Below are 8,938 nucleotides of genomic sequence, written 5' to 3'. Positions count from 1 at the left end.
GAGTCCTGCCTGACTATGGCACTAAGAAACTGGAAAAGTAGAGCATGCAGGCTTCATGCAAGAAGTAGAACACAACTACTTTGAATACAGAGGCTTTTTGGTGGTTGTTTTTTTGAAAAGAAACGACAGAAGGGATGCCACCGAAAAACATCCCCCCCATTTAAAAAATAGTCAACTTATATATAAGCTAGGGCCAGAATAAACCTTTAAAGCAAGTATGAGCTGGAGGTTCCTGCCTTTCCTGCTTCAACACTTTCAGAAACTTCCCTTGGCCTCTTACCTCCTCCCAGTTATTTTGATCCTGCCGATCAGACAGTGCAGCTGTGAATGAGGAGAGGGGTAGGGCTACCAAGCAGAAGTTAACCGTGGTCTTCATCGCACAGCTCCAGCGTGAAGCAAGTATGAGCAGGAGGGGGCAGAGGGTGTCATCCAAAGTCAAGATCAGAGTTTTGACTAAAATATGAAAGTGTGCTGTAATGTCATCTCAGTGCATTTTGTGACCTCATGGGACGGTAGGAATACTTACTACCAAAAAGGTAAGCCATGAGACATACCCAGGTTCTAATCTGGTGCATCAGATCACCCTGCAAAAATCAGCTTAGAAAGTTAACCAAATTACCTTTATATTATATTCTTTGAGTGACTGCTATTCAGTTTATGTTTTACACACGTGGTCACCCAAGTTGGACATCTAGGAATCATCCTAAACTACTCTCTTTTTCTCATTTTCCACATGTACTCTACCAATGAAAACCTACAGATATTACTCGTTAAATATGTTTTAACCTATCCTTCATCTTTATCCCAAACTCCGTTTTGGTTGAAGTCTTCATCAAACTCAGTATGTTCCCTTAACTGGATCTGAGCCTCTAGGCTCAGCCCATGTCTCCATTAAAATATGCTTTGAATAGGGCAGCAATTCCAAAGAGAAAGAGTTCACTTTTTTTTTTTTTTTTAAAGATTTTATTTATTTATTTGACAGACAAAAATCACAGGTAGGCAGAGAGGCAGGCAGAGAGAGAGGAAGGGAAGCAGGCTCCCTGTTGAGCAGAGAGCCTGATGCAGGGCTCGATTCCAGGACCCTGGGATCATAACCCGAGCAGAAGGCAGAGGCTTTAACCCATTGAGCCACCCAGGCACCTCAAGAGTTCATGTTTTATATTAGCTTCCCTACTGGAATCTTGAAAAGAGAAAGAGAAAGCTCAATGGGGCATAGTAGGTATAGCCCATAACAATACGTTGGGAAGAGAATCAACGGACCACCACACCTCCATCACCTACAGGAAGAATGAGGTGATGGTACTACATTTTCTTCAACCTAATTCTCATTTGTAGCCCTTTTTCTTTAGATGCCAGTCTTTTGCTAATTGATTTGTAAATGTATTGCCTGTTTGTCAGTTGACTCTCTGCCAGGTGCTCCAGGTAATCTGTGTGAATCAATCAGAGTTGGAAAATTACATGAAACCAATTTTCCATTTAAGGCCCAGATCCCACATTCATTCCAACGCCCTTAGACAGTGTATGGAGTAACACATCCCAGCTGGTTAACTCCCACCAGTGCCCTCTCTTGTCAAAGGGCTATGCAATGGGAAGCCTCCTGCACTAGAAGGGGCTCTGCATATCTCAGTCAAGCAAATTCTGAATTCTTCAATACTGCCGTGTTTTCCTTAAAGTCATAAAGTAAATGGATGGTTTTTGTGACTATGGGGGCAAGTAAAGCTTATTGACACAAAATCCACCTTTGAAAACAGTTAGAGTGATCACTAAATATGTTTACTTCCTATTAGCTTTTTGATGAGCTTTAATATCACTGTTTACGAGAGAGCTAAGTTAAAGAAAAATGGATTCTCTTCTGTTCAAGCCATAATTCCTGGGTTGTCTGGCATACAACATAAAAATTTTTCCTCCTGATTTTGATTAGGTTTCTTGAAAATAAACCTGGATATATCATTTAACTTCTGCTGAGGAGCTTGAAACCTCTTTTTTGATGACTGATCTCAATGTGTCTCTCTCTCAAGTTCTATATATCATATGTGCTCTTCAAATGGCCCAATAATTTTTTCTAAATGCTAGAAATAACTGCTGTAGTGCCAGAATGTCCTTCTTAGAAAACTGAGATAGTAATGGTTATCTGCCTGGTTTGCTCCCTCACAAAAATGGCAGCACACATTATCCAATAATAACTTTAAATTTATGTGGAGAAAAAAATTAATGAAATGTGTCCTTTTTGTCATGGACACTACTATAAGATTATTTATTTATAAAATGATGGAAAAATGAAAGGTGGAATAAATATTGTCAAATAACAAACATAACCAATTGTGTATCAGAATAAATATTAAATCAACACTCAACAGTGGCAGATAAGGAGAACATATGTGAGAACCAGATGTCAGAGACTAGAAACAACCAAAATGCTGGCTTCTTTCACGAGACTCACACAGATTTTCATGGCTATGAAGAAAACAGTTTGACCTATAGAAGTATTTTAAAAATTCTTTGCAACCTTACTCCTTTTTACTAACTTTGAACTAATCCTTATCATCCAAGGGGCCAAAACTATGAATCAATCCATTGGTAGAAAGCTTTTGATATTATTAGAAGACTTTTAACATCTAGGTCCAATGTCTGCATATGAAATGTGTCTTGAGGTTCTGCTGATTTGATTCCTTGTATATTAGCTGCTTAGCTGTTCTTTCTCTGATGAAGGGCACCAAATAAAACACTTACACGTTGGTGCAGAGTTCAATTCCAAGGACTTTTTGGTTGGTGCTTACTCAAATTTTTGAAAAAAGCTTTCAATTTTTTCTCCCCCCAAAGCTTAATTTTTTGGCTATGAAGGCTATGTGACTCTATGATCACAATAACTCTATATTAGGAGAAAATCATTTTTTAATTTTATAACTTTCCCCTGAGAGTTCTTGTTAATTTTCTTCAGCACATTTCATCTAAAAGGATTTGTAATTTTAAATGCTGCCTTTATATAGCATCTTTTAAATATATTTAAAGGAGAATTAAGCGGGGAAGGCAAGTCAGGTGTTCCCTCCCATGTGTCACATGCCCCAGGATACTAAGGATATAGCCAGTCTTGGAAAGTAGGAAGAGAGTGGTGGTTTGGGGGCTCTGCCTCGGATCAGTATCCCCGTACGGGGTTATGGGACCATGTGAGCAGCTCTGCACAATCACCCCAGGGCAATAGCAAATTGTTACTAAAATGCATAGGATCTATCTGCAAGGGATTGAGAAGAGAATCACAGAGCTAGTTGAGTGTCAAATTGATGACCTCTTCGGCTTTATAATCATGACATGAAGAGTTGAACCATTACGGATCATGTCAGGTCAGAGCAGACACATTTTCTTTAGTAACTTTTCCCTATCACTTCTCCATTCTACACACCCTGCCCTCTGCATGGGAATGTTCTCTGTCAACCCTTCAACCACACTGACCCTCAAATATGAAGAAGGGGACAATCATTTCTCTTATGTAGATGTTCTTATTTTCTGGAGGAGCACTGGAAACTAAAGACCCATGAATTGAGAAGATCAGATCAGCTTCAACTATAGGAAATTGAGTGGTATTTATTTCAAAGACTCTCAAGTAAACCTTCACAGAGGAGTGTGAAATCAACAGTATACATTTAGGGCTTGAAGTTATGGTTTTATTTCTGAAGTATGCATGTGTCCATGCTCATTTGTGCGTATATTGGCTTAATACATCACCATCAACACAAGATGCAAATTCCCCAGAAAATTATAAACTCACTACTCCTGATCTTTCCATTTACTTGGCTATCACATCACCCGTCTTAGACTGTGTTGTTGGTGACTGAACACAGAGTCAAGGGGATAATATATCAAATTGTGGGTAAAGCCGTACTTTATTATCTCAAGTAATCTCGTACTCTGGTGTTTAAACATTTTTGTGTGCAATTTTAAAACCAATTAATGGTGAAGAGATGTAGTTTAGGTTCTTTTCCGTCATTGGCATTTAAATGTGAGAATTTGTCTGAATATCATTTTATAAAAGATTTGAAACAGTAAAGACTTGGATACTTAGCTTTCATTTCTCCTGCCTGGGGAAAATGGTTAGAATGTGACTTACCATCTTTTTTTCTCTTCTGTTTAGTTAGACTTTAGGTTGCCATACTGTTGTTGTTTTTAACTTAAAAAAAAAAAAAATCCAAACTATTTTAGTGACCAGTTGTTTTACAAAGCAGCTGAGTCCTCCATTGATGCAACTCACCGTATCTGGGTGCTACACTGTTTTAAACTATAGAGTGACATGAGTTTGAATTTAGATTTAAATACAAAACATTTGCTGAGTCAGTTTGACTTTTTTTTTTTTTTTAATTGTTGGTATTAATCTGTAAATTGTTCTCCCCGCATTAGAGTATGAAGAGTGTAAGGAGTCACATCTCATTACAGAGACTTAATGGAGTTAACAAAATATACTGGGCAGGGGCAAGTGGGTATTCGTTTGCTTTCAACTAATTGAGAGTGAAAACTGAATTCTGAGTTTCAAAAAATTAATCTAATGTTCACATTTCTGTTGAAGTTATTTTTTGTCCTGTGGAAATCTCTTTAGTCAGTGTACTCTTCCACTGAGATGAGAGAAAATATTCAATTATGCATAAAATAAAAATATAATCAACATATTCATTTTCCTTTTATTTTGGATTATGACAGATCTAGGAGTGTATACTGAAGTTAGAGAAAAAGGCAAACTTTCTTCTGCAGAGGCTCTGTCCTGCCTGTTTTGGCCCCTAGTCAAGGTCTGGGAGCGATCGCAGAAGGCATAAGAAGCGTTCCCTCAGAAAGCAACTGACCTACCCCGTGCATTCTCCTAAACCACAGCGGATTCCGTGGCTGTGACTGATATTCAGAGCCCCCCCAAAAAATATAGTAAAGAAGAGTCATAAAGTTAAAAAGAGTAAAGTAATCTTGTTTTCCTTTTTGTTTTTTTTAACGTTCAGAATTTATGATGTCAAATTCTATTAGGATGAAAACATGAGATGATTATATGAGGAAGCCAATTTTGAATGTGAAGATAGTTTTTAACATAATGTATTTGACAAGCAGCCCCCACTTTTATAGACTAAATTTGAGTATGGTTTGGTTTATGAATCCCCAGTTCCTAAGGAAATGATTTTAAACAAATTGTGGGACATGTGTACACAAATTTATGACTTGGCTCTGGCAGGGAAGAATGGTCTCTCCGAAAGAATAAAATCCTAGGGGTTATAAATGGGTCAAAAAGAATTAGATTTTTTATTTATACTTCAGAAATGTAATCAAGTGAATGAAATGGTTTCATATACATTTTTACATCCAACAGCAGTGACACACTGTTCATACATTAATTCTATAGGAAAATGTACATCCTTCTTTTTTTGCTAAGTAAGATCTGCCAAGTGTTCATGGACAAAACACCTTTCATTGCAACCTGAACTAGTGGAATCACAAGGGTAAGCCGTGTTCCTTTCAATAGCTTTATGGCATTAATAAAGCTATTGTCCAAATGCGTGTTAATATTGGCATATGCAGGATGAAATCTCACAGATTCTTCAAAATGTGAACGCCCAGTTTGAGAACTTTACAAAACAGTGTCATGGATTTTGTGACTGAATCTGCCCAGGGACATTAAAGTCCAGGATGGTTTAAGTGTACTTCTGAGGCTCTATTCCTAGCTGACTGTTCTTCGATTCCCTAATCACAAAGAAATGCATTCTTATGAAGTTAAGCAGCTGTAGACACAGAATGCTGATGACATTTTCTCTGTATCTGAGTTATCTAAAGAAAACCCAGGTAGTGGTAATTCTACCAAATACTTGTAACATTCACATGAAATTTTAATTGATTTTCAAACAGTACAACTGCGCCATGAATCCAACCACATAGAATATAAGCCTTAAGCCCACTAGGTTTAAGCAATTGTGTCTTTGTAGACTAAAACTATGTAAAATAAAATCTGATAACTCCCTGGTGTTAGAGGTAGACAGTTTTCTTTCAAATCCTAGGTTTGGTCCTTTATTTTATTCAGCAGTGAAAGCCATGAATACAGAACGAATAACAGCTGTTACAATTCTCAACCATGACTTCTAATGTCAGAGAATTCAAAGTCTGAACATAGTACACAGTAATGAAAAGTATCAAAAATTAGTTTACCTCAAAAAAGATAAATAAAACAGGTATATTCCACCAATACATAAACAGATGTTTGTGCTACAGTTAAAATTTGCTGTATACAAAAGATCATAGTCCCCATAATCAGCTTATGATAGAAGCAAGAATACATGAGCCATTTAAATTGTCAGACATTATGCTTTATAAGGTATGCACAGAAGTTCAAGCAATAAATACATACATTAGTTCAAAGCCTTACAATAGCTACGCAAAGCAGATGCAGAAAAGCAGATTTGCTATTCCTAGCAAGCAATGATATAAGAGTAAAAATTCATGAAATGCATTAAAGCAACATTTTTCTTAGAAAAAGTCTGGTCATTTATGGGTCCACCAACATTTTTACATAATATGCACAATTATCAAAATACAGACCAAGCATTTCAGAAAACTCCAAAAAACCTAAAATCTATTTTCAAAGCAATTGCAGTTTTGGAGGTTTTTCTGGTATAATGTGCAAGCAGCTATTTTTTAAAATTGTATTCATATAAAACCCATGCAAAACTCTACAGGTATATGCATTCTGTGGCTGAGACTTCCTTTCAAAAGTTTTGTAACTGAGGTATGCATACTTTAGCATCGTAGTCTTAGGCCACCCTCCCGATAGTACAGCTCTCACAGTTACTTTCAGTCCATCAAAGCCTTTTGAACATGCACCTGAAAGACCCATTTTCCCTCAGATAATCCTTACAGTAGGATCCTAGATGACTGAAAACCATCCTTCACAATACCAATCTTTCTTCTGATACCATATCGGAAACTTCCCGTCCGTTGATCATGACCCAAAGACAAACATAATGAAAAGTAGCAGTTACTGTGACGTTCTCACGTTTCATGCAATCTGCCATAATTGTTCTAATTTTTTTTCTTTTTTTTTTCTTTTTTTTTTTTCTTTTTTTTTTGCAGAGGTAGAAGCTTTCAGAAAGCCTTTTGGGTATGTGGGAAAACCCTTTTGAAAGCCGTTATGTCCTTTTATTTGGTGTGATAGATGACTGGGTATCTCTCTAACTCTATTTGCTGACTTCAGCAAAGAATAAATGATGAGCTTAGTTTGCAAGAACCGGCTCCATCACATGGAACTGGTACGTATGTTAAGCTCTAGCAGCCACCTTCTGTCAAAACTGTTTGTAAAGCAATAACCATAATCAGGTTATGAGGTCCCTTGGTTGGGGGAAAAAGTATTATCAAGACTTGGCACAGCACATGAAAAGCAACACGTAAAGTTTCTAGGTTTTAAGCAAACATCTGACTATGCTATTTTCAACTACACCATAACGCGTTATCATAGTTTTGGGGTTTGGAGTTGTCAAGAAAAACCAGCGTTCCAACAATTTGGCCTGTGCAAGTCTTTGAAAGGGAGCATATTGTTAGTGTTAATATCCCGTATAAGCAGAGGCAGAATTATATGTAACTTTGGTTTGACTGAAAATAAATACCATGGACTACAATTGCTATAATCTTTGCTTTCAGTGTAAAAACTCAGCTAGATCACTTTAAAATCAATATGAAATTAATTTTTGGCTTTACTAGACCTTTTATGTTTGGTTCCTACTTTTGTTTTTTTCATTATAACTTAAGACTATAAAAAATAGTACACAACAAAGATTCAGACCGTACACGTCATCTTCTAACAACATGTATTCACCACCGAAAGTAAGTGACTGGATGGGGGAAAACAAAAACACAATGTACTAGATATATATAACAATATGCAATCTGCATTTGCATCAAGTACATAATCGTTTTGGTCAGTGATCCACATTTGTTGCTTTCTAGCACATCATAACGTCCACTGCGGATTTTGTCCTCACCTCTGTCTTTATGAAAGCAAATCTTCATTGCGTTTAGATGGACTTTTGGCCTCAGAAGATTACTCTGTGACTGAATTAACTTTTTAGTTGTGGTTTTGTCATATTCGATTCTTTGTTTAGGGCTAAATGAAAAGATCCCAGAGGTCATCAGAAAACAGCAGGTAGTTCATGGAAAAGGTTCCTTTGTACTAATTGAAGTTACAGAAGGCTGACCAAAGCATGTGGCTGCTTCTGTCCTTGAGCTCTTGGCCATGGTTAGAGTTGGCTTTGGTTTGCAGCTGTAGCCTTTGACTGTGTTTGCAGGTAGACAAAGCTTTATCACAAGGAGGTAAAGAGTACAGTTGTAAGATCTATGCAGATATGCAAATGTTTCTATGGTGCTTGCACAGATAATGTTAGCTTAGGATTGCACTTTACATCTTAACACTAACAGCACAGACTGGAAGCCTAAGGTTTTAGATGGTCGCAACAGTCTAATTACTGTGTTTTGTAATAACTAACTTATGTCATTTACAGTTGGTGGCACCAACATAAAAAACTAATGTTCTGTTGTTTAAAATTCAGCTAGATACAAGCAGTGACACTAATTTCTGATACTACTCCTGTGCAAATTAAAAACAATAGCAACAAGTTGAACTTGACCAGCAATTGTTTCTAACATTACAACTACTGAATGCTGGAAAATTCACATTAATGAAACTAACACTATTTTTGGCAGTATATGAGGCGCGTTTGCTTTCTACAGGACATGTATCCTCATATTCAGTCATTTCATGAACCCTTAAGAGCCACATTTTTTAAATGGGCAAAGCCATTATAGAAAGAAAGTTTATTATTTTTTTTCAAGAAAAATCAGTTTTTGTCTTTTTTTTCTAAAAAAAAAAAGATAGAGAGAGAGATTGAGAGGGAGAAAGAGAGAGAGAAAGAGGAAGAGAAGAAAACAAGCA

At 36.8% G+C, this 8,938-nt stretch overlaps 1 protein-coding gene across 16 annotated transcripts in view; it reads right to left on the bottom strand.

Moving 5' to 3' along the window:
* Window positions 1-5,238: 5,238 nt before the first annotated feature.
* FOXP2 (forkhead box P2) overlaps window positions 5,239-8,938 on the bottom strand; it is a 548,304-nt gene continuing 544,604 nt past the window's right edge. For all 16 annotated transcript variants that reach the window (XM_059171620.1, XM_059171622.1, XM_059171629.1 and 13 more), the window contains one exon: window positions 5,239-8,938. This exon is cut by the window's right edge and continues 321 nt beyond it. The gene's annotated coding sequence lies outside the window, so the exon portion shown is untranslated.

The sequence above is a fragment of the Mustela lutreola genome, chromosome 4, assembly GCF_030435805.1.
Source record: "Mustela lutreola isolate mMusLut2 chromosome 4, mMusLut2.pri, whole genome shotgun sequence".
NCBI lineage: Eukaryota > Metazoa > Chordata > Mammalia > Carnivora > Mustelidae > Mustela > Mustela lutreola.
Note: the sequence above shows the minus strand (reverse complement) of the source record. Positions and strands in the feature narration are given on the sequence as shown.